Source organism: Acinonyx jubatus, chromosome D2 (assembly GCF_027475565.1).
Source record: "Acinonyx jubatus isolate Ajub_Pintada_27869175 chromosome D2, VMU_Ajub_asm_v1.0, whole genome shotgun sequence".
Taxonomy (NCBI): Eukaryota; Metazoa; Chordata; class Mammalia; order Carnivora; family Felidae; genus Acinonyx; species Acinonyx jubatus.
Window position 1 is genome coordinate 11,701,779 of NC_069393.1, and position 24,273 is coordinate 11,726,051.

The window sequence follows — 24,273 nt, forward strand, 5'->3', positions numbered from 1 at the left end:
TAAATGAATCATTTCATACCTTCATAAGTTTATCGTCTCCCAAATGTCTAAATCCCAGACCTTCACTAAGTCAGATCCATACCCCTAACACCAAACATCCTGCTCCTCTTCTGGTTCCATCATGGAATGTTACCATCATCTGACCAGTCACCCAAGGCAGGAATCAGGAGCCATGCTGGACCGCTCTCACCCACGAAGCCAACCACTTTCCAGCACCTGTTTTTTCTGTCTTCTAAACAGCCATTTACTCCCTCTCCTCCTGCTTCTCGATCCTCACTTCTATGGCCCCAGCTCAAACTTTCATTGACTTACACCAACCTCTTACGTCACTAAGATTATGATTCGGGTAGCTGAGCTATGCTGATAGATTCATATACACAAGGGCTCACATTAAGAAATGTTTATTTCTGGCTCACATATGGTCCAGGGTATGTTTCCAGACAGTAGGGAGGCCTGTGCTGATGGCAGCTCCAGCCTCTTCCTGACTTGGTTTCCAAGGTCTCAACCCAGTCGGCCAGGAAGAGGAAAAGCATAAAGCCCAGCACAGGGTAGGTCCCAAAGGCCCCATCTCACCAAAATGAAGCACGATTCACTTCTGCACACATTGCTTAGATTGGAATAAGGACACGCAGCCACACCTAATGGCTAGTTGCGTCTGGAGGCAGAAGCAGCACGTTTTGGAAAACAGCTGGTTCCCTGTGAAACATCTCTTATGTATTCATCCTTCACTCTGCCACCAGAGTGGTCCAACATGGAACTCAGATGATATTTGTTGAGTGAGCAAGTGAGTGGTATCTAAAAAGGATCTCCTCAAAATTTACCAAGGTCTCCCCATCAATTATAGGGTGAACATTGTCACTGCTCTACCTCTCGTTTCCTTCTTAGCATCATTTCACATCATTCTGTCCTTCTCACACTTATGTTCAACAAGATGGGACCATGTTCTCTCATAGGTCATGTCTCTACACACTTTATCTTCTCACTCTTCCACCTACAGAACTCCCATGCACCCTTCAAGAGTCAGGTCAAGAGTCGCTTCCTCTTGGAAGCCCTCATGAATACCCCACCTCCACTTGCACCCAGGCAGAGTTGGAAGCTGGCTCCCCCTTCAGCTCCTTAGCAGCTGGCACTGACCTCTTCCATGACTATCACTTTGTCTTGCTATTCTGTGCTGGCATACGTGTTTCTCCCACAGGAAATGGGGCAGCTAATGGGGAGAGCGGTGGGTGTGTCCTATCTACTCTCTTCCTATCAGTAATGGCGCATCAACCAGATAGACAGCGTTAGCTTTCTCCATTTCAAACTCCACTAGCAGCCAAAAATAAAACTCTACATGGAAAATATCAGAGAGGTCAATAAAAAGCTCCCTCCTCCTGTTGGGTAAATGGCACCATGACCATCCAATGGGGATTTCTGCATCTCCCCTCATGATGTACATTAAAATCACCAAATCCTAGGGGTGCCTGGCTGTGCTCAGTCAGTTAAGCACCGTCTGACTTGGGCTTGGGCCATGATGTCACAGTTCGTGAGCTCGAGCCACAGTTCGGGCTCTGTGCTGACAGCTTGGAGCCTGGATGGAGCCTGCTTCGGACCCTGTGTCTCCCTCTCTCTCTGCCCCTCCCCTGCTCTCTCTCTCTCTCTCTCTCTCAAAAATAAACATTAAAAAAATCTCCAAATCCTATCCATTCAACGTTCTTGATGTCACTAGGTTCCCCTCCTCACTGCGTGCTCCTCCCTGGGGAGTCCTGCCCTCCTCCCCACTCTCTCCTCCTTCTAATCGACCTCCCTGTCTTCAGTCTCCCCCTTACGCCACATTTTCACGCTGGTGCAGACCCCCGAGGGAACTCTCAAGGACGCTGTCCCCATCGTAGCGTCCTAGCCGAGGCCAGCTCCTCGTCCTAAGCGCTAGGAGGTCCCCAACTCTTTCCAGCTTCATCCCCCGCACACCTGCCATCCACTGATGCTCTATCCCCAAGGAGCTGTTTGTGATTCCTCAACTCCAACATAAGCTTTGAGCCCTCCAAGTCTTTTCCCCTCTCTTTCAAAGCACCCTTCCTCCCCTACCCCCAACCTGCCTTTTCCTACCATAGAACTATTCATTATGAAGCAGCTCAAATAACAGCTTCTTCTGAAGGCATCTCAGCGCACAGAGGTCCGTGCAACCTGCTCTTGTAGGACTTAGCACAGACAGACTACATCACAGTACAGTCCTGGCTTACCCATCTCTCTCCTAGTGCTGTACTCTGTATTACGAGGAACTTCTTCCTCCCTTTCCTCCAGTTCTGGATGGGTTTGGCCTGTGAAGACACCAGTGAAAGATCAGAAAGCTAGAAACCCAAAGGAGTCAGGATATCTCTCCCCTCCTCTCAGCTTTCTGTGATGCTCCTGGACACCCCACAACAATCCCCCCCAAGAGTTCCCCCCGGCCCTCTGCAGCCCTGGGGCCGAAGCAGTTGCCTGCTCTTACGATAACCCCTGGGTGGCCTTACCACCCACTTTGGCATCTCAGTTTCCCCCTCATCAGGTAACCAATTCCCTGTAGTAAATGCCCTCTGGTTTAAAACGTAGAGTGATTCTGTTTGGCTAAGGGGATCCTGTCTCAGATACACCATCTCTAAATCAAGATCGTCAAATACAGGAGGCATGGAGGCAACCAGTGCTTAATAAATGTTCATTTAAAGAATGAGTAGAGCCCTATTAAGCTCTATCTCAAGTTAGGCAACAGAGGGAAAAAGGAGGAAGCATATCTCTGGAGATGTGAGTGGCTCCCACGGGTAGGTGATCACATGAAACATTTCAATCAGGCCGAGAAAGAAGTGTTTTATGTAGGGGCCTCTACAGAAACAGGCAGAAAATTCTCCCAAACTGACCCTGACCCCTGGCCTTCTTCGCTAAGATCAACCAGTATTCCATTAAAAAGTTTCAGCCACAAAACGGGGCATTCTTTCCTTGTGATTCACATTACCCAGAAGCCTCTGGTTTCCCGGAATTTGTGTTAAGTAGTAGCTTTCAAAGATGATAATATTTGCCAACAATCCCTGGGGCACCACTTTACGTTTTCCTAAAACAAAAAGGGGATTATTTTGTCCGTCTTTCTCATTTCCACAGGCTTTTGCATATGGTAGCTCTTCCCCCTCTGGCATTAAATAGCAATTTCTCCCATCAAATTACGAGAATGATGCTTCGCCTTTTAAACATCAGTTGTCAATTAAGGTTGACAAACAAGCTTCCTGACCTTCTCGTGAACATCTTACCCAGCATGTGGTTACTAATTTCTCACTCCTTTTGTGAAACACTGGTCACAGACAAGCAGGCAGAAATAAATAGGGGAGCGTTTTCACCAGCTTCCTAACATCACTGTCTCGGTTCTCTGCGCCTGCATGGTCATCCAAACAGTGATCTTTGAAGATCTGTAGGCGAAAAAAATGATTAGATCATTGCGGATCTAATCAAATCGAACAACGCTCTGTTGACAACTTGTTATTTTTCTCCTCCTGCCTTTCTCCATCCTTCTTCATAACGCAGGGGGCGTTTAATCACTCCCCCTCCTGCCCGTGGATTAGTACGTCCAGATTCTGGCTTTCCGGTAAGGTCCAGTTCAAACACCAACATCTCCTCCCTGGGACGCCCAGCATGCTGTCCTCAGGGGAACTCCTCCTCCACTATCTTAGGCTGCGTTCGTGGACATGACGTTCGTGAGCTTCATGAGGGCAGACATGAGGTCTCTATGCCCCTGCGGCTCGTACGAAGTAAGTGCTCCACACATAGATACCGAATTAATTCTGCAAAATCCACACCCCTTTCTGTATATATGTTTATCCATATGTGTTCACATACTTCCTTTTTTTTTAATATTTTAATGTTTATTTTATTTATTTATTTATTTTTGAGAGAGAGAGAGAGAGAGAGAGAGAGAGAGATTGAGAGAGTGCGAGCAGAGTGGGGGCAGAGAGAGAGAATGGAAGCAGGCTCCAGGCTCTGAACTGCCAGTACAGAGCCCAGCTCGGGGCTCAAACTCGTGAGCTGCAAGATCATGACCTGAGCCGAAGTCGGCCGCTTAACCAACCGAGGCACCCAGGCACCCTTCACAAACTTTCTTTGGATAATTCAATATAGCAATCATCCAAAGCAAGCATCGTTATCCCCATTTTATAGAGGTGCAAACTGAGGGTCAGAGACAGTTCAGTAATCAGGTTACAGGCTGGTTGAGTTGCAGACCTTGCACTGAAATTCAAATGTGCCTGATTACTCAGGGCTCTTTTTACTACAGCACAGTGTCTCTTATGACTTCAAGAGGCTTGGAGTTTTCTCCACTTTCCAAAATCAACAGCACAGCACTATAATCCTTCTAGGGTTAGCATTAATTTTAATATCCATATTCCTTTGGGATTGTTTCTCTTCCTGCTCTTTACCTCGTGGTATGTGATGCTTGGGAAAGCCTTCTGCCTGTGAAGACAGCCTGTGATCTAGTTTTCTCCTCCCTTGGTTTCCTTTTCCATAGAGAACGTATTCTTGGACTTCTCTCAATTCTTATGGTTTAATAAAGCTTTCCCCAAACACACTGAAGGTTTTGTTGTCTGTATGCACGTCTCGTCCTTCCTACTGGTCACCCCTCCCTTATGATGGGCTGTGTCTTTACTAATAACATTTCACTTGAGTGTGAATTGACCGGCTTCCCCTTCACTTTTTTAATTATACAAGCAATACAAGTCCATTGTAGAAATGACAGAAAATTCATATAAATGAAAGGAAAATAGTAATAATTAGAAATCCCACCACTAGGGGCGCCTGGGTGGCTCAGTCGGTTGAGCATCGGACTTCGGCTCAGGTCATGATCTCACAGTTCATGGGTTCGAGCCCCGCGTTGGGCTCTGGGCTGATCGGCTCGGAGCCTGGAGCCTGCTTCAGATTCTGTGTCTCCCTCTCTCTCTGCCCCTCCCCTGCTCACACTCTGTCTCTCTCTCAAAAACAAATAAACATTAAAAAAACAACAACAATAAAAGAAATCCCAGCACTCAGAGAAAACACTCTTACCACTCCAGTCTCCATCTTGCATTATTTTTACCCACATAAATACATTTGTGGGGTACCTGGCGGCTCAGTCCATACACTCTTGATTTCAGCTCAGGTCATTCTCTCATGGTTTGTGGGATCGAGCCCCATGTAGAGAGCTCTGTGCTGTCAGCACACAGCCTGCTTGGGAATCTCTCTCTCTCTCTCTGCCCCTCCCCCACTCACATTCTCTCTCAAAATAAGTAAATAAGTTTAAAAATAAATATATTTGTATATATCTATACATATTTTTAAGATAAAATTATATTATGTGCATAAGTTATTTTTAATTTAAAACTTGTTATTTAGTGTTCCATGGACCTTAAAAAGAACAAAACGTTTTATGTATTTAAAGAAATCTTATTGATTTATATTAAATTTATCTATATAAATTTATCTATAATCATAAATCTTATTGATTTATATTAAATTTATCTATAATCATAGATATAATCATAGATCTCTTTGGTCAGGTAAAAATTCAAAGGAATGATGCTCGTGTTTCCTTCCTCTGTTGTTTTGATTCTTTTCTTCACACATTACTAAATAGATTTCGTATTATGTATTTTGTTGTTCAGTACACATTTTGTTACAGTAATTTTATTGAAGTTTGTAGATGTCAACAATCAAACTGCAACCCTCCATCTTAGTTGTTGATTTTTATAAGAACATAGAAATTTTTTTATGTTAAAATTGGCCTAGGTGGATTGAGTACCTACTGTGTACAAGACACAGAGGACACAGAAAGTCACCAACATACGTCCAGGTTGCTAGTCTTGTCGTTAATTCGTGCACGGGCATATTTGGATCCATTGGCTCCATTTCCTCTCTCCCTCTCAGGACCGTCCGCCATCTGTCCACACCGCACTCTTTCTTGTCCATCTATCACATGCCCGGTGTGCTCCTTCCAGTTCCCTTTCCCTCTGTGTTCTCAGAGCATCCTTTACCTGCCTTTCACTGAACTGACTTTACTCTTGGCAGCGTTGACTCTGTTCCTCATGGCTTCCAATGCCGTCGGAATTTCTGTCCTGGTCTTACTGTCCCCCTGCATTTGAGTCTACATTTCCCTTTCGTCCGCATTTTGCTGTCTCTCCATAACATCTTTCTTCTCTTCTTCAGAGACTTCACAATTTCTTTAAGGGCCCCGAGAGAGAGCAAATGCTCCCTAAAATGTCATCGTCTTTCCTGAAATACACTCATCCTCTGTATCTGAATTGATGGCAATCCTGTTTGCAGCAGAATGTTTTGATAGGTCCTGTTTTTGTTTTGTTTTATTGCTGCTTGCTTATTTTTAAAATCATTCCTTGAATTGAAAAATATATTGAGGATCTCCACAGGGCAGGCACCGGAAGGATAATGTTGAAAGGGAAAAAAAAAAAAAAATCCTAGAACTAGCTTCTAGTCTCATTCTCTGGTGTGAAAGACAGACTTTAAGCAAGTAAGAAAACAGATATGAATTAGGACCAGGTATTAAAGAAAAAGAAGGGAGTCCTATGAGAGACCATAGCCGGGGAAACTGCCTTAGATTGGGTGACCCTCTAAACCTCTTGGGAAGTGATACTTGAGATGAGATTTCATGGATGAAAATGAGCAATCCATATGAAGAGAGAGTGTAGGCGTGAACCAGGTAAAAAGAACAGCACATGCAAATGCCCTGAGGCCAGAAACCCTCTTGCTTTTCTCTGCCCTGATCACTCTGCAGGAGTTGCAGTGAAAGAGGCGGGCAAAACCAGGCCACACCCAGGCTGGTACAAGCTTGGGTGTTCTTGGAGATGCTACGAGAATTCACTAGGATCTCCAAGGAAAGGAGTGCGTGATCTGACTGACGCTTTAAATCCGTTGTGGCTGCTGCTGGGAAGCATGGGGTGGAAAGCCAAGTAGTCGAAGCAGGAAGTCTGTTAGGCTACAAAGTCAGTGATCCGAATAAGAAATTACAGTAGTTTAGAGTATGGCAAAAGGATTCAAGATATATTTTGGAATTGGAATTTTGGATTAAGTGAACTAGGGTTAAATGGGGGTGCAGAGAGGTTTGTTAAACAAAAGGAAGAGGGGTGCCAGGGTGGTTCACTCGGTTGAGCGTCCAACTCTTGACTTTGGCTCAGGTCATGATCCCAGGGTCATGGGATTAAGCCTCAAGTCAGGCTATGCACTAAGCACGGAGCCTCCTTAAGATTCTCTGTCTCTCTCTCTCCCTCTCCCCCTCTGCCCCTCTCCCCCACTCACACACATGCTTTCTCTCTAAAATAAAAACAAACAAACAAGAGGAAGAAATTGCCAGGCTCTAGGCTCAAGCAACCAGGTGGATGGCACCACTGTAATTGAGATGCAAAAGCCCAGCAGCAGAACAGCTTTAGCGCTGAGAATCAGGAGTTCAGTTTGAGACATGGTTAGTTTGTGATGCATTTGAAAAATAGACAAGATCAGGTCTTTACAGGGAAATCTTGGATGAAATTAAAAGTTGGGGAGTCCTCAGGACACAGAAGGTATTTATCATCACATGGATGGATTAGAGAATCGTGGGTAGAGAGATAGAGAGAGAGGAATAGGTAGCCACACACCACAGCCTGAGGGACTCCCAAATTCAGACGTGTTGTAGGACAGAAAAAGGGAAGAGAAGAACCCACACACTAGAGTCACAGGAGCAAGGGAAGAAGGTGTTTGAAGAAGACAGAGTGGTTGACCTCTGTGTAAAATGGCAACGTAAAGATCCTTCTGCACACCTTTCCTCTTAGAAATCTGCACTGAACAAGAAAAATGAGAACAGAAACACAGATTCACAGATTCCAACCATAATGAATCCTGGAAATGTCTGTAGACCACAAAAATATGAAGAACAGAAAAGATAGGGCGGGACGGTTAGCACCTGTCATAGCAGTGAAATGTGACACTTCCGTGTGTGCCACAAGAGGTACTGACGAGAACGAGGTCAAACCCTGAAAAGATGCTAGAAGCAGAGGCGTCTGGTGTTGTGCAGGCGCACGGGGAGCTTTGGGATTTGGGATGTCTTGCTTGTCCATATGGATGGACACCTGATATGCAGAAAGACATCTCCACTAGAGGACAACCCATGAAGATCAATGGAATGTCTCGGGGAAAATCAATGAAATGGATAGGTTACAGGTGAATTTGACTCTGTGGAACATTATATTGAAAGGAAGGAGAAATATTAGCAAAAGTACAAGGTACAAGGAAATGGGCAAGTGAAATAAATCAGGCAATTACTAACTACAGGAAAAACAAAAGTCGTGTAAGAAGCAATCAGTATGCTGCTTGGCAAAGCAGAAGGCAGTGTTTATTTAGTCCAGTGATATGAATACTTCATAGTGATTTAACTAAAACCTGTGGTATAACCAGGAGGCCTGGAAAAGCATCAGAATTGGTGTTTGGAGGACATGTGTGCTAAACAGCATCTACCAAAATAGGAGGTCAATATAAGCTCTAAAATGAAAAAATAAAGAGATTGTGTACTGACATACTTACAAACATGGAGGTAAATACCAGATCCAATATTTGCCCCCAAATAATGTACATGGACTCTCCTTGAGTGTCCTCACTGTTCCTGGGCGCCCTTTAAACCTCCCCTTAAACATCAGCTGGAGGGCCGATGATATATGTTCTCATAACCATTTTAAAAGAAGTCTATAGAAGGCCGGAAAGAACTGAGGCCAAAGTCTGCCCCGGGTCACATTGGGGTGGGGTCATTTGTCTTTGTTGGTTGACTTCCATATTTCATTCCCTGTCATAGAAAGGCCATTTTCCACATCAGTTTACTGTTTGGCTTGGTAGCTACTCTTGGTACATCCACTCATTTGGAACAGTGTCCCATCCTCTTGACGAGAAAGTAGCATTCATGGCCCTCCTGCTTGGGAAAGTCCTTATCTGTCTCTATGTGAAACCCGACGTCACTGAGACAATGGATCAGAGAAAATCCCCAACCTGCTTTTCATTGCTGTAAGCCGTGTGTCATATTCTTAATTTAGCCTTGTCTCCCACCCTACATCAGCCTCGATCAGTGACTTAAGGGGATGCTGATAGAACCTGAAGAATTTCCTTCCTCCTCTGTGACTTCCATCTGGTCCCACTGCACTGGACCTAATAGATATACGTTGAATTTCATGCAGGGTGGTTGGCATCATTCCCTGGTTTCCACACAAATTAGCCGGGGGCATTTTGTTTTTGTTCCTTTAATGTCTTTTGGTCATTTCCAATTCTGAGAAAAGCTTCAGAAACCTACACATAAGTTACCATCTTTGCCAAAAGTCTGTGGCAACAGGCACAGCTTCCTGATTCTCCGAAATGTGCTTCATTCATATCTGAATATTCTTGTAAAATGTGTTAAAAATAGACCTTTTCAAATTCACAACCTAAAAAGGACTTATGTTTTAATGTGTACGAGACTACACCACCTCATCCTGTACCGATTCAATTACACATTGTTAGCAAGGATGTTTAAAATTCTAATGCAAATGAGAAGTGGTGTATTATTCAACCGCAAAAAGGAGTGAAGTATAACATGGATGAAACTGGAAAACAGTACGCTACGTGAAAGAAGCCAGACACAAAAGACCACATATTATATGAGTTCATTTCTATAAAATGTCCACTGCACATATCTATAGAGTCAGCAGATGTGTTAGGGGAAACGGGGTGACTCCTAATGGATACAGGTAATGGAAATGTTTTGGAATTAGGAAGTGGTGATGTTCGCACAACTTTAATAAATACATTAAAAACCACTTAAAGTGCATACTTTGAAAGTGTGTGGGGCACCTGGGTGCCTCAGTTGGTTAAGCGACTGCCTCTTGATTTCAGCTCAGGTCATGGTCTCACAGTCATGAGTTCGAGCCCCACATCAGGCTCTGCACTGGGCTTGGAGCCTGTTTGGGATTCTGTCTCTCCTTCTTCTGCTCCTCCCTCGCTTGCACACATGTGCGTGCTCTCTCTCAAAAAAAAAAAGTGAATAAATAAATAAAAATTAAAATTGAAAAAATAAAAACAAAAAAGAAAGGGTAAATTTTATGGTATGTGAATTACATCCCAATAATTAAAAAAAAAAATTCTCATGCGATCTCAATGGGGCTTGAAACTTTCTGAAGAATTTCAAGCCATGGCACACACAATTGAATACAAAAAAGAATCCATAGAACTACGGACAAAGTGCCATGCCCTAAAGCTTACCTAATCTGGGGTTTTGTGTACCAATAATGGAATCAAAAATATTATCAAGTGGTACCCCCCAAAATTCTGAAAATTCTGAAATAGTACCGTGTGCTACTATTTGTATAGAAAAGGGGAAAGGTGGGTACATAAACCTTTTATATATGGATAAAATATCTTTAGGCAATACAGAAGAATTGGTAACAGTGTTACCTCCAAGGAAAACTGGCTAAGGAGCGAGTAACAAGGTGGCGAGATTTTTCACCATATCTTTATGCTGTATATACCATATACACTATGTGCTTTTCGCCTCTGATTTTCAGCCATGTGAACGGAATAACCACTCAAAATAAATCAAAATTAAATTATTTTTGCCTGCTTACAGTTTAGGTCATATTTCCAGATTCAATTGCTACTATAAGTGTGGATTTCTCTATTTCTCCTTTCAATGCCACTGGCTTTTGTTTAATATATTTGAAGCTCTGTTATTACATTTATACACATTTAAAGCAATTATGGCTTCTTGATGAATTGGCCTCTCTTACATTAAGAAATGCTCCTCTTTCCCTCTTTATCCTTCATAATAGTCCTTGTGTTTAAGTTTACATTGTGTTGTTTGCTCTGTATTTAAAAATCAGTTATCCAATTTGACAATCGTATTCTCTTTTACATTATTTAACACATGATAACAATTATAGAAACTATTTTAAAATTATTTTCTTTCTTCCATTTTTTAATGTTTATTTATTTATTTTGAGAGAGAGAGAGAGAGAGAGAGAGAGAGAGAGAGCATGAGTGAGGGAGAGGCAAAGACAGAGAGAGATAAGAGAATCCCAAGCAGGCTCTATGCTGTCAGTGCAGAGCCCGACTCAGGCTCAAACCCACGAAGCATGAGATCATGACCTGTGCCAAAATCAAGAGTTGGATGCTTAACCAACCAAGCCACCCAGGCACCCCTTAGGATTAACTATTATTGCTGGGCCTGGTTCTCTTGGTTGATATTTTTTTAATAGCCTTTAAAAATTTTTTTTTCAATTTTATTTTTCTGAGAGAGACAGACAGACAGACAGAGCATGAGTGGGAGAGGGGCAGAGAGAGAGGGAGACAGAACCCAAAGCAGGCTGTAGGCTCTGAGCTGTCAGCACAGAGCCCTTGCAGAGCTCGAGCCCACGAACCGTGACATCATAACCTGAGCCGAAGTCAGACGCTTAACCTACTGAGCCACCCAGGTGCCCCATAGTCTTTTTTTTTTTTTAAGTAGTTCTAGGTTCACAGCAAAATTTAATGGAATGTGCTCCTACACCCCCTGCCTCAACAAATGCATAGTCTCCTCCACTCCTCCTAGGCCAGGGTGGAAATTTTGTTATACCCAATGAACCTACACTGATATGTCATTGTCATCCAAAGTCCACAGTTTAAATTAGAGATCACTCAGTGTGTTCACATTCTATGGTTTTTGACAAATGTGTAATGACATACAACTGTCGTTATAGCATCGTACAAAATAGTTTCACTGCCCTAAAATTTTCTTTGCTTCACCCATCCAGTCCTCCTTCCCCCTTAACTCCTGGCAACCACTGATCCTGTAACTGCCTCCATATTGTTCCTTTCCCAGAATGTCATATAATTGGAATATATAGCCTTTTCAGATTGGCTTCTTTCACTTAGTAATAATGTTTAAGGTTCTTCCAGGTCTTTTCAGGGTTGTATATTTCATTTCTTTTTAGCGTTGAATAATATTCTATCGTCTGATGGACCACAGTTTATTTGCCCATTCACCTACTGAAGGACATCTTGGTTGCCTCCAAGTTTGGGCAATTATAAATAAAACTGCTATACACATTTGTGTGCAGGTTTCTGTGCAGGTATAAGTTGTCAACTCCTTTGGGTAAATCCCAAGGAGCCCGATCGCTAGATCATACGGTAAGACTATATTTAGCTTTGTAAAACACCACCCAACTGTCTTCCAAAGTGGCGGCACCATTTTGCATTCCCACCAGCAGTGCATGAGAGCTCCCACTGGTCTCCATCCTCACCAGCATTTCGTGCTCTCAGTGTTTTGGATTTTCCCCTCTGTAATAAGCGTGTGGGGGTATCTCACTGTGGTTTTAATTTGCAGTTCCTTGGAGACACAGAATGTGGAACAGCTTGTCCCCTGCCATCTGAGTATCTTGTTTGGTGAGGTGCCTATTTGGATCTCTTGCCACTTGTTTATTTATTTTTGTTCTTGTTCTCTAATTTTTTTGTATGTTTCTGTATATTTTGAATAATAGTTCTTGATCCAATGTGACTTTTGCAAATATTTTCTCTCAGTGTGTGGCTCGATTTCCCATTCTCTTGACAGTGTTTTTCGCAGAGCAGAGGCTTTAGTTTGAACGACGTCCAGCTTATCAAACGTTTTTTTTTTTTTCGTGGATTGCGCTTTTGGTGTTGTATCTAAAAAGTTATCACCGCACCCAAGATCATCTAGATTTCTTCTTATGTTATTGTCCAAGAGTTTTACACTTTTACATTTTCCATTTAGGTCTCTGAACTACTTTTAGTTAATTTTTGTGATGGGTGTGAGGTATGTATTTAGACTCCGTTTTTGCACGTGGATGTCCAGTGTTTCAGCACCAGTTGTTGGAAAGACTATTTTGTGGTGCCTGGGTGGCTCAGTCGGTTAAGCGTCCAACTCTTGGTTTTGGCTTAGGTCATGATCTCACGGTTCTTGAGTTTGAGCCCCACATCAGACTCTGTGCTGACAGTGTGGAGACTGCTTGGGATTCTGTCTCTCTCTCTCTCTCTCTCTCTCTCTCTGCCCCTCCCCTGTTTGCTCTCTCTCTCTCTCTCTCTCAAATAAATAAAAATAAACCTAGAAAAAAAAAAGACTTTTTTCCATCATATTGCCTTTCTATCCTTGTCAAAGATCAGTTGATTATATTCACAGGGGTCTATTTCTGGGTTCTCTAATCCTGTTTTACTGATATATTTATTTATTTTTCCACCAAGAGTATACTGTCTTCATTCCTGCAAATTTATAGTGAGTCTTGAAGTGGGAGAGTGTCAGTCCTCTGATTTTGTTCTTTTCCTTCAATTTTGTGTTGGTTATTCTGGGTGTTTTGCTTCTCCACATATATTTTAGAATCATTTTGTCCATATCCACAAATTGAGATATTGATTAGGATTGCATTGACTAGGTAGACATGTTAACAATATTGAGTCTCCTTATCTTTAAAAATGGAAAATTTCCCCAATAATGTAGTTCTTCTTTGATTTCCTTAGTCAAGTTTATAATGTTCCTTATACTGATCTTGTTACTATGTTTTTAAGATTTATATGTAAGTATTTCACTTTGGGGGTGGGTGTTGTTAATGTAAATTGTATTGTGTATTTACTTCAATTCCACTGGCTCATTGCTGGTATACAGGAAAGCGATTGGCTTTTTATATTAAACTTGTATCCTGCAAACTTGCTATAATCAGGTATTAGTTCCAGGAGGTTTTTGTTGATTCTTCTGGATTTTCTACATAGACAATCACGTCATCTGCAAACAAAGACAGTTCTATTTCTTCCTTCCCAAACTCTATACCATTTATTTGTTTGTTTGTTTGTTTGTTTTTACCTTATTGCATTAGCTAGGACTTCCAGTATGATGTTGAAAACGAGGAGTGAGAGGGCTCATTCTTACCTTATCCCTGATCTTAGCAGGAAAGCTCCTAGTTTCTCACCAGTAGGGATGATGTCAGCTTTGGTTTTTTGTAGATGATCTTTATCAAGTTGAAAATGTTCCCCTCTACTCCTAGTTTGCTGAGGCTTTTTATCATGAGTGGGTAATTGGTTGATTTTTCTCCTGGTTCTGGGTCATATCTCCCTGAGTTTTGTACACTGAATGTAATCAGACACCTGGACGTATACAGCAGAAGGGCTACTTGGCAAATAGCCAGTTGTCTAGGGTGACTGGAAAGTAGGATGTGGGAAGATGAAAATGGAAAGGTAAGAGCAGCCAGACCATGGACGTTTTTGTAGGCTACGCTAAGGATTGAAGAGTTTACCTGGAAGAAATACCCAAGCTTGTTTGTGTGCTAATGGGAACAATCCATCAAGTACAGTGGAAAAGTTGCTGAACAAAGAGATGAGATGATTGAAAAGAAGTTTGTGACCACTAGAAGAGATAGCATTTGGGCCAATATGAAGAACTTGGTCTTTGAAATGAACTAAGTTTTCCCTTTCGTTGTAACCAAGAAAAGAATCCGAGAGCATGGGTACTGATTCTAGGAGGTTATTCGATTCTGTGGTAGGAATATGAGCACTAGCATGAAATTACTTAAATGCCGTCCATAAAATAGAAGTTTAGGTCGTCAATCAAGGTTATGGAGGTCTGAAGAGTGAGAAGATATGAAGTAGTCACCTTGGAGAATGAGAAAGTAAATTTGCCAGGAAAAAATAGGACTGCCGACTGGTGGGAATGTTTCAGTGGTGGCAGTCAATGCAGAGTGAAACCAGAAAGCGCAGTTGTGTTCTACCCTTTGATGTTCAGCTGCCAACACATAGACAGATAGATTGGAATTTGCCAGGCACATGACTGAGAAAGAAAGTGTCAAAGGAATCAAGAATGTGCTACAAAAGAATGATTATAATGAAGAACCATGAAATGGGTATGAACATATGTAAGGATATAAGGGAAGAAATTAATAATAAAAAAAAATGGGAGGGTCAATAGTGGTGGTACAAGACAAAGTGAGTGCAAATATCGGAGTCATACAGGGTAGGAGGCTCAAAACCAGAGATTCGGGTGACTGACAATTAGAACTACCAGGATGATAATGGGAGCTGCTGGTCGAGGCAGAGGGGAGAAAACAACGGATAGAAGTGATTGGGTCCGGGAACTGTTGCATAGAAAACCTACCAGAAATCACGGCAGGATTAAGGGATGGGGGGAAACAGTAAGCAAGATACCGTAGTCCTCAGGGAAGAAGAGTAGATGACCAGGAAATTGCACCATGAAGGGGTTCGGATTGGAAAATCTAACGGTATAAACTTCAGAGGAGATGGACACGTGTGTGTGTGTGTGTGTGTGTGTGTGTGTGTGTGTGTGTTGTGTGTGTGTGTGTGTGTGTGTGCGCATGCGTGCACACGTTCTTGTTTTTTGGTTTTCCAGACAAGAGAGGTAACAATGAGGAGCAAGATCCCTATCCCATCATCCCACCCCTACAAAATCTTACAAAAGGAAAGGAAAGGTAAAATCAGCTTCCACCTTACATACACACACAATAGAATATTACTCAGCAATGGAAAAGAATGAAATCTTGCCATTTGCAACAACGTGGATGGAACTAGAGTGTATTATACTAAGTGAAATAAGTCAGAGAAAGACAAATATTATATGATTTCACTCATACGTGGGATTTAAGAAACAAAACAGATGAGGGGCGCCCGAGCGGTTCAGTCGGATAGGCATCCGACTCTTGATTTCAGCTCAGGTCATGATCTTGCACTTTGTGGGTTTGAGCCCCGTGTCAGGCTTCTCTGCTCCAAGCGGGGGAGCCTGCTTGAGATTCTCTCTCTCGGCCCCTCCCCCCATCTCCAGATAAATAAACATTAGAAAAAAGAAATGCAACAGATGAACATAGGGGAAGGGAAGGAATAAACAAGATAAAAACAGAGAGGGAGGCAAACCATAAGAGACTCTTATATACAGAAAACAAACTGACGGGTGCTGGAGGGGAGGTGGGGGGGGATGGGCTAAATGGGTGATGGTCATTGAGGACGGCACTTGTTGGGATGAGCACTGGGTGTTGTATGTAAATAATGAATCACTGGGTTCTACTCCCGAAACCAATACTACACTGTATGTTAACTAACTTAAATGTAAAGTGGTGAGGTTTTTTTAATAAAAAAAATCACCTCCCATTAGAGAAGACTACAGGGGAAGCTGTGCCTTTGGGGTACAGCCAGCTATAAGCTGTGGAGTACTAATACCAGTGAATATCATGAAATAGAAGAAATCACCAAGGAAGGCTGTTGGTATAGGAGAAAGGAAGAGGGAGAGGTTTTGAATCCTGGAGAACAGTGACATCAAAATCTTACCCCTAAATTTTAAATATTATGTATGAAAATAACACGTGCATAATTTTAAATCTCAAACAATACTCAAAAGTTTATCATAAAAAAACCAAATTCCTACCTTTGCCCCTCTCCAGGACTACAGTCTCCAGAGACAATGTCTCAATTGGACCCTCACCTTTTCTTGTTAATCTGTCTCTACATATTGAACTCCACATCATAGTTCTACCTTTTTATTCATCGATATCAGGTGTTAGGTATTAGCTGGTGACTTCCTAATGATGGCGGAGAAAGACTTAGCTCTTGCACAACTCACCTCTCTACCCCACCACACCACCCAACCAACATCTCAGCGATTTTTGGTGAAATCATTAATCGGTGTTTACACTTTAATAATGTATAGTAATGCTTCTGAGGAAACTGATAGTCATTTGTAAGCATAGATCCTATTTTACTTAACATTTCATTTTTCCTGGAGTTGATAATTACCCCATGTTTTCATTTGCTTGACACTCTAACGTGCCTCTGACACTCTGACATATTTTTTTACAAAATTCTCCAGCATCTCTGTCACCTACCTACTGATAACTTTTTGCATGCACTCAAACACACTGGTTCCATTTTTTCCCTCCTGGAGACCTGAGTCCTCCCTGAGGACTCCACATTTCTGATTCAATCTGGACTGGTTTTTCTCTAGGCCTGCTATGTAGCTTTTATTTTTAGGACTTCCCTTTGCTGCCCTCCCTCCCCTTTCCCAGATCCTGTGTCTTCCTGTTTCTTGGTTTACTTCTGCATTTTCATAGAACATATTCTCCCATACCTTGCCAGGAAAGTTGCATAGGAGATAAAGATTCTGAATCCCTAAATATCTGAAAATGTGTATATTCCACTACTATACTTGATTGATAACTTGATGAGGTCTAAAATATTTCTAAATAGACATATTATTCTACATGTGATTCTTGAATGCATTTGTAACTAAATTAATATGGTAAATGTTATAAATAGGAAAATGAGTGAATGAGATGTGAGGAAGTTAAGACAAGGGTAAATTTTTTTTTAACTTGATTTTAAAAAGACAGAGGAGAGGGGGATGGACAAAAAGGATGAAGGGAAGTAGGAGATACAGGCTTTCAGTTATGGAATGAATAAGTCATGAGAATAAAAGGCACAGCACAGGGACTCTAGCTAATGGTACTGTAATAGCATTGTGTGGTGACAGATGGTAACCACACTTGTGGTGAACACAGCGTGATGTATAGAGATATCGAATCACCGGGTGCCTGGGTGACCCCATTGGTTAAGCCTAAGACTCTTGATTTTGGCTCAGGTCATGATCTCATGGTTTGTGGGATCGAGCCCCACCTCAGGGATGCCTGCTTGGGATTCTCTCCCTCTCTCTCTGCTCCTCCCCTGCTCACGTGCTCCCCCTCTCTCTCTTTCTGTCTCTCAAAATAAATAAATAAATAAATAAATAAATAAATAAATAAATAAATAAATAAATAAAACAAGCTTTTTAAAAAAGAGACGTCGGGGCGCCTGGGTGGCGCAGTCGGTTAAGCGCCCGACTTCAGCCAGGTCACGATCTCGCACTCCGTGAGTTCGAGCCCCACGTCAGGCTCTGGGCTGATGGCTCAGAGCCTGGAGCCTGTTTCCGATTCTGTGTCTCCCTCTCTCTCTGCCCCTCCCCCGTTCATGCTCTGTCTCTCTCTGTCCCAAAAATAAATAAATGTTGAAAAAAAAATTTTTTTTTAATAAATAAAAAATAAAAAAGAGATGTCAAATCACTATGTTATACACCTGAAGCTAATGTAACATTGTGTATCAACTATACTTCAGTAAAAAATTAAAAATTGATAAAAAAAAAAAAATAGAGGAGAGTGATACCTAAACAGAATGCAAGGTAGGGAAGGTTTTTTTCTTCCTTTGCAAAAAAAAAAAAAAAGAAAGATTTAAGAATATTTAAAAGAATATTTAATAAACTCTTTAAGAAATGACCAAAGGAGATCGAAATGTCAAAAATAAGATGAAAAAGAGGTAATTCAATAAAACATGGTCTAGGTCCTGGGGAAGAGAGGACTAAGAACATGGTAGAAAAGTCTGCCTTCAGCAAGAGGAAGAGTACTTTCCGTTTTGCATCTCAGGGAGGCAGACTGAAGGAGGGAGAGGGCTGGGTGATGAGAGAAGGACACAAGTTGGGAGCCTTTGGTTCTCCAGTAAAAGATCAGGCCAAGGTAGGTCTGAGGGAGAGAAGGGAGGAAGGTGAGAGGGACAGAATGGGCAGATGGAGAAGGTTTGGGGAAGGGGAGAGAGCTGGGTGGAGGGGAGGGAAGGAGGATGTGATTGCGGGCAGTCCTGGGTTACAAAAATAATCGCTACTCATCACCCAGGCCTCCGCTGCAGAATCCTAAGGGTCAGATGGCAGGCACATGAGATCAACACTTGACAGGCAGGGGCGGGTCTGCATGGGAGGTTCAGGACTGGAGAGAGAGCGCCTCTGCTCTCTTTGCACCTAAGGGGTCCACTTCCCCACAAGTGGACCTCCCACCAGGAGATGGGGAGATGGGGTGGTTAAGGGCCTCCCGGCAGGTCTGCTTCAGTGACGAGCCCTGTGGAGCCGTTTCAGAATCATGCTGCACAGATGGTTAGGGGACACAAGGAAGTGAGAACACGCTTACCAACTTCACAGGCAAGGTGTTTTACAAAGGGTTTGTCGTTGTGTGTAGTTTTCTCTCGCAAGCTGTGACTCACACAAGAGCACTGCAGAGTAAGTTTTGTAGCTCGCCGCATGTCCAGGGAAATCTAGTGCATGCTCTGAAAAGTTGCACCTGCGGACCCTGCATTTTACAGACCAAGACCTTGGGGCCCCGAATGGATAGGTAAGGAAGGCCACAGAGCTAGAAAATGCTGGCAATGAGCTGATGCAAAGCCTGAGTCTTAGACCATCATCCATTTTACCTGAAATACCACACGCATTTTGTACGCTCTCATTCACTCAATTAGTACACACTGAACATTCTCTGCTTGAATCCGGGAACGGAGGGAAGTCCCCCATGTCCTACGTCAGGCATTCCTTTGGGCCATTTCCCTCACCTACTACCACTGACAAATCCTGGGAGCAGAGCTGAAAGAACCTTAGCACTCACCCAAGTGCAGATGGAGAACCCAGTATAGCCCAGCTGCATAGCACACGCAGTCTTCTGTGAGGCTGTCTTCTCAAAACTGTGACCCGGGTTCTGCTTGCAAACCTCAAAAAGTAAAATTAAACGTAAATTTATGTTCTTCTTCAAGTTACTGTTCGTTTGTTGGAAACTCTGTTAGCTAGAACAGCACTGTCTAAAAGAAATATAACGTGAGCCATCTATGTAATTTTAAGCTCTCTAGTAGCCAGGTATTTTTTAAAAATACCGATGAAATTAATTTAATAATACTTTAACATAGCCCAATGCATCCAAAACTTATCTTTTGTAACATGAAATTAATATGAAAATTACTGATGGGATATTTTACATTCTATTTTTCATATGAAGTCTTCAAAATCTGGTGTGTAACTTACACTGAGAGCAAATCGCAATTTAGACTAGTCCTAGTTTGAGTGCTCAATAGCCATGTGAGGCTAGTGGCTTCAGTAATGGACCTCACGGAGATAGGAAGTTAGCCACCGTGAGGCAAACTGACATCTCCAAGATCCCATTTGTCAACTCTGGTTACGCTCCATGGCATAAGAGAGCACAACTCCATCCCTTTCAGAGGCCTTAACTTCTTTAATATGACAGATATCAAGCGTAGGTCTAGAATCAAAGTCACTTGCCCAAGGGCAGCCACTGAGTTGGTGGAAAACCAGGATGAACACATTTTCAAGTGTCCCGACTCCTAATGCTATGATCTTCCCACAATGCCATGCTACTTCCTCATATGTGCCCCTCAGAGCTGCCATTTTCCCAACACCACATTTTGCATATGGTAGGTATTCTATAAATTTTCTTTTATGAGAAATTATATTATGTATAATTTATGTTTGATTTTCTGATCAAAAGCAACATGTGCCATTTTGTACAAGCAGTACCCACACAAATTACTCTTCAACTGTCTTTATGTAGTTATTCAAATAGCTCAGTGTATATACCATGTGACACATTGTGTCACATGATCAGAAAGAAAAAATGATATTTGAGATGACCTCCTAGCCTTCACCACATCTGGCAATCACAGAATTATTTTGTAATCTTAAGCTACCTGCTACGGAATATCCCATAGTCTTTTTCTGGGAATCAGAGTTACCCAGAATACATCCCTCTGGAGAGGCAAGGCAGTCTTTTCTCATTCCTACATGTCTGAACTCTCTCCCATTCCCCCACTGCCAGTGATTCTGAGACCTCGTCTTCAAGTTCCTTCAGCACCCTGAAAATTAATTTGTTTGGACCTTTAGACAAATGTTTTCTAACTTGCTTCTCCCCAATCTAAGCTCTTACACCAGTGACCCTCAAAGTGTGGCCTATGGCCCCAGTGGGATACCGAGTCCCTTTTGGAAAAACAATTAACAGTATGTATTTTCGGTGATAAAATTCAAGCTTTCAAGTAAAAATAAATATTTTAAATAACTTGTTTCTGCTACTATGAACTTGATAGCTTCCCAGTATTTAAAGACTTTTCTGCTGAGCTCAAGATGATATTAGCATATGTGCTTTCCCCTTTTTTACATTTACAATGAAATGTGCCCACATTTGGAAGATCTATACAAATCAGTGAGCCAATATGTTCCAAATAATCCATGCATGATGTTACAAAATTATACATGGGTAAAAGACCATTCAAAGAACAAGATAAAGCAACAGGTTTGAATTAAACAGAGCACAAAAGTTCGATGAGGTTTCCCAATCCCACACTGCAACAACCTTTTTAAAAATGACAACTTGAGTTTGATGGTATCAGGTAAGAATACCTACAACTATCTGAAAAGGCTCTTAAAATACTTCTCCCTTTCTAACTACATATCTGTGTACAGAAGCTCTATTTTCTTTATATACTACAACCAAAACAACATATCACAACTGATTAAATGCAGAAGCATATGTGAAAATCCAGCTGTTTTCTATTAAGCCAAGCATTAATAGATACTTGGGGAAGAAATGTATTTTCTTTTTAAAGAAGCCATCCTCATCACCAAAGTTTTGTTTTGGAAAGCATAATTATCTTCATTAAAAAATGTTATTTATGTTAATACGTACTGAGTTTATTGTTATTTTTAATTAATAAATATTTCTCAGGTAATAATGTCTCGGATTTAATTTCGAATAGAGGAAAATATCAGTAAGTATAAATAACCCACATAAACAAAAGCTCTTTGAGGTCCTCAAGAAATTTCAGGAGTTTAAAAGAATCCTGAGACTGTGCTCGCTTTGGCAACACATATACTAAAATTGGAACGATACAGAAAGATTAGCATGGCCCCTGCACAAGGATGACACGCAAATTCGTGAAGCGTTCCATATTTTTAATAAACCCTCTTTGCGGCCAAAAAAGAAGAATCCTGAGACCAAAAAACGCGAGAACCACTGCTTTGACTACTATTCTACCCTTTGTGGCTTGAAGGCTATGCCCTTTTAAAATAACCTGAGCGGCGCCTGGGTGGCTCAGTCGGTCAAGCATTCGACTCTTGATTTCTGCTCAGGTCGTGGTCTCGTGGTTCGTGGGATCAAGCCCTGCATCAGGCTCTGCGCTGACAGTGTGGAGCCTGCTTGGGATTCTCTCCCTCTCTCTTTGCCCCTCCCCTGCTCATGCTCGTTCTCTCTCACACACAAAATAAACTTTAAAAAAAAAAAAAAAAGAAACATGAAATTTCTCCTTTAGTTGCTATAGGAAGTAACATATGTAACACATGGTTAGTGGCTTAGGCTTGGCGCTCAGGCTGACCTGAACTTCAGTCCTGGCTCTGCCACTTACTAGTTTTTCTAGGCTAGTTTCTCTAGGTTACTGAACGTTTCTATACCTCGATTCCTCATGCATAAAATGGATATAACTGTGCTTCCTATCTTATACGAATTAAATGGCAACACTTGTTAAACTCTTAAATCCAGAATTATCACCAGCATTACAAGAATTTACGCTACCTCTTAAGAGCAATATGGTGCTAATGTAACAATGGGAGGTATTCTAAAGCCTTGAAATTCTCTTCCTTCAGCAGGAAGTCATTTTTCCAAACATAATATACCAGTTCAATCTTACTCCAAATTCACCTTAATGATTTCTCATAACAGATTCCTAAGTACTAACAGCATTTTTTTTTTGTTATAAAATTGAAAAGCATGTATTGTGCCTACAAGATAGGTCAATTTTCATACAGTATCACTGTAATAACATCTATATTTAGGGAGAGGTCCTATTACAAAAGCTGAATCAAAGAGTTAACATGAGCAGGCGAGCCAATCAATTTCCCAGGCGCTGACTCTGATGATGAGCTTGGCAATTACCTAGTGATGACACTCCTATGTTTCAAAACTGCTTTGGCTGCAGGTACACAACTTAATGGAGCCGATTAGGAAACCTTTCTTTGTCAATGCATGCATCACCTTGGACATTGTAAGTCGCAGAACATATGTGACATGTTTTCTACATAGTAAGCCTGTGTAAGACGCTGTAGTAGAACATTTGCATAATCATTACAGTTGGGCCTATGATAATGCGAATTCCTTACTCAACGTAATTGACAAACAGCAGGAATTTCTTCGTATGTATCTCAGGAAGCCACAAGAATGTACTTGGATTAATATCTTATTGGGGCTCCCTGTAGCTAATTACAGTCAGATACATTTTGCTTTTCAAAGCCTCATCCACCTTTAAGACTTTAAAGGCATCATTAAAGTTGGACACTTACTAATTTACTTTCAAGTTTGCTGACTCTTTCATTTCCATTTTTCTATTGCCCATCTAGTCGTTTTTAAGTTCAGATATTGTATCTTTTGCTATAGAATTTCCATGTGATTCTTTTTTACAATTTCTCTGCTGAGAACTTCTATCTTTCTGTTCAAGTGTGTTTATCTTCCATCTCATGGGCCATAATTATAACAGTTGCTTTTATGTCTGATAATTCTAACATCTGGTTTATCTCGAGGCTGGCATCTCTTGATTGACTTTTTCCTTGGAAATTGGTCACATTATCCTGGTCTTCCTACTTAAGCAATTTTGGATACTGGGCTGTGTCAACTCTGGGTCTTACTAAAATTGTCTGAGAAATATTTTGTTTGTTTAAGCAGGCAATCAACCCAATTAGGCTCAGATTGCAAATCCTGTGTCACTTTCTACTAACAGTAGTTTTGATCTCATTTTCATTTCTTGTCGACTTTGCCAGAGTTCCTTGGGTCTGTCTTGTGCACACCAGCTCAGGAGTGAGCCCAGGACATATGGAAAGTCATACACACAGGGAGAGAGGGTCCGCCTTTCCAGCTCTCCCCTCTTTAGGATTTTCCCATTCCCCCCACTCCATGCTCTTTGGCCAACAGGAGAGGCTTCTCCTGGCTCTTTGGACAGTAAACCTCCAATGCTGTGCATCTCCATAAGTGGGGCTGACCCCTGGCGCAAACCTGTAAGAGAAAAGAGAAAGAGAAAGAAAAAGGGAAGGGAAGCATCCTCACAGAGGCTGCTTTTCCAAGTTCTGAGTCTCCTTCACAATCCGTCTGAGTTCTTAGGTATTTGCTTTTTTGTGTGTGGTCCAGAAATGTTTAGTTGCTGTTCACAGCAGAAATGGGCTTGAGAGGAATCAGAAGCTTCCCCACCTACTTCTCCAAGTTTCGTCTTCCACGCCTCTCCATGTCCCTCTCCCTGTTCTAGCTTTTCTCTTCTTACAGCTTCCTCAACGGCCAGGTTTGTTCCCACAACAAGCCACTCTGCTTGCTTTGCCCTCTGCGTAAACTCTGTTTCCCAGTCTGAAATCTAAATGACCTGCTCTGACTCCACACCACCATAATTCCAACTAGATACCAGGCATGCGGCATATACAGATGCACCTGATAGATGGCTAGA

The 24,273-nt window shown here is 41.9% G+C and overlaps 1 long non-coding RNA gene and 1 other non-coding gene across 4 annotated transcripts; one reads left to right on the top strand and one right to left on the bottom strand.

The window, feature by feature from the left end:
• Nucleotides 1–385: 385 nt before the first annotated feature.
• LOC113596493 (uncharacterized) lies at nucleotides 386–23,773 on the bottom strand. 3 transcript variants are annotated; one of them, XR_008292202.1, is made up of 4 exons: nucleotides 3,255–4,864; nucleotides 2,966–3,061; nucleotides 2,220–2,297; nucleotides 386–638 (listed from the first exon to the last, which is right to left on the bottom strand). It is a non-coding gene; the product is annotated as an uncharacterized LOC113596493 (long non-coding RNA). The 3 variants fall into 3 exon arrangements; XR_008292201.1 differs by adding an exon at nucleotides 19,401–23,773 and having other exon boundaries at nucleotides 2,220–3,410; XR_008292200.1 differs by having other exon boundaries at nucleotides 2,220–4,864.
• On the top strand, nucleotides 21,645–21,750 carry LOC113596513 (U6 spliceosomal RNA). The gene has a single exon (XR_003417270.1). It is a non-coding gene; the product is annotated as a U6 spliceosomal RNA (small nuclear RNA).
• Nucleotides 23,774–24,273: the final 500 nt, after the last annotated feature.